Below are 1,874 nucleotides of genomic sequence, written 5' to 3'. Positions count from 1 at the left end.
TTAGTAGAGTCAGGGTTTCATCATGTTAGCTAGGATTGTCTCGATCTCCTGACCTCGTGATCCACCCGCCTCGGCCTCCCTAAGTGCTGGGATTATAGGTGTAAGCCCCTGCGCCCAGCCACACCTGGCTAACTTTTGAACTTTTGTATTTTTAGTAGAGACGGGGTTTCACCATGTTGGCCAGACTGGTCTCGAACTTCTGACCTCAAGTGATCCATCTGCTTTGGCCTCCCAAAGTACTGAGATTACAGGCAAAAGCCACCATGCCTAGCCAGCTCTCCTGTTCTCACTGAGGTCCTTCTTATGCTTGCACGTGAGCTCAGCAGTGCAATGGCTGTCCATTTGGTTGCAAAGTCTTCTCCACCTTCTCCAGCTGTAGATTTGACCTCAAAAATTTCATCCTCAATAGTGAGGACTGACACGTCAAAAGTGCCACCTCCTGCACGCCTATAGTCCTGCTACTCAGGAGGCAAAAGTGGGAGGCTCTCTTGATCCCAGGAGGTTGAGACCAGCCTGGGCAACATAGTGAGACCTCATCTCTACAAAAAATTAACAAATTAGCTGGGCATGGTGGCAAACACCTGTAGTCCCAGCTATTTGGGAGGCTGAGGTGGGAGGATCACTTGAGCTCAGGAGAGCAATGTTGCAGTGAGCCAAGATCATGCCACTGCACTCCAGCCTGTGTGACAGAATGAGACTCTGTCTCAGAAAATAAAATAAGAATAAGACAAAATAAATAAAATAAAATAATAAATAAAATAAAATAAAGTGCTACCTCCCAGGTCAAAGACCAGCACATTTCTTTCAGCTCCAACCTTTTGGTTTAAGCCATAAGCAATAGCAGCAGCAGTTGGCTTGTTGATAATTCTAAGTCCATTGAGACCAGCAATAGTTCTAGCATCTTTTTGGTAGCCTGATGCTGAGTCTTTAAAGTAGGCTGGCCCTGTGAGCACAGCATTGGTAACAGTCTTCCCAAGGTAGGCTTCTGCAATTTCCTTCATCTTTGTCACAACCATAGGGGACACCTCTGGATAGAAGTTTTTTGTTTTGAGACAGGGTCTCGTTCTGTTGCCCAGGTTGGAGTGCAGTAGCGTGATCATGACTCACTGCAGCTTTGACCTCCCGGGTTCAAGTGATCCTCCCTCCTCAGCCTCCTAAGTAGCTGGGACTAGAGGTGCATGCTACCACACCTGGCTAATTTTTGTATTTTTAGTACAGACAGGGTTTCACCATGTTGTCCAGGCTGGTCTCGAACTCCTGGGCTCAAGCAATCCACCCACCTCAGCCTGTCAAAGTGCTGGGATAACAGGCGTGAGCCACCACACGTGGCCTGAAGCTTTTTGTTTTTCCCTTGTTCTCTCCTTGGACCTTGGGCCTGCCAGCATCACTCACCACCATGAAGGGCCAGTGCTTCATATCAGACCAGACAACAGCATGATCAAATCCACACCCAATAAGATGTTGGCCATCAAAAACTGTGTTGTTGGGGTTCATTGCAACTTGACTCTTTATGGCATCACCAATCAATCGTTCAGTAGCCACAAAGGTGGCATAGCTTGGAGTGCTTTGGTTTCCTCAATCATTGACAATTAACTTTACCTTTTTGTGCTGGACAATATGCACACAAGAGTTGGTGGTGGCAAGATCAACATTAAATGAAGGTCCCTTAGAAAATGGTTGCTGGCATGCAGGCCTGGCTCGGATTGTGAAGAGAGACACCTGAACCCTAAAAGCAGTGGTCATATTCAATGAGACTCTAATTAAAAAAAAAATTTAGGGCCGAGCACGGTGGCTCACGCCTGTAATCCCAGCACTTTGGGAAGCCGAGTCAGGCAGATCACGAGGTCAGGAGATCGAGACCATCCTGGCTAACA

At 47.3% G+C, this 1,874-nt stretch overlaps 1 pseudogene; it reads right to left on the bottom strand.

Moving 5' to 3' along the window:
• LOC105552264 overlaps positions 1-1,016 on the bottom strand; it is a 3,381-nt pseudogene extending 2,365 nt beyond the window's left edge.
• Between the last annotated feature and the right edge of the window lie 858 nt (positions 1,017-1,874).

This window comes from Mandrillus leucophaeus, unplaced genomic scaffold (genome assembly GCF_000951045.1).
Source record: "Mandrillus leucophaeus isolate KB7577 unplaced genomic scaffold, Mleu.le_1.0 Scaffold55, whole genome shotgun sequence".
Classification (NCBI taxonomy): domain Eukaryota; kingdom Metazoa; phylum Chordata; class Mammalia; order Primates; family Cercopithecidae; genus Mandrillus; species Mandrillus leucophaeus.
Note: the sequence above shows the minus strand (reverse complement) of the source record. Positions and strands in the feature narration are given on the sequence as shown.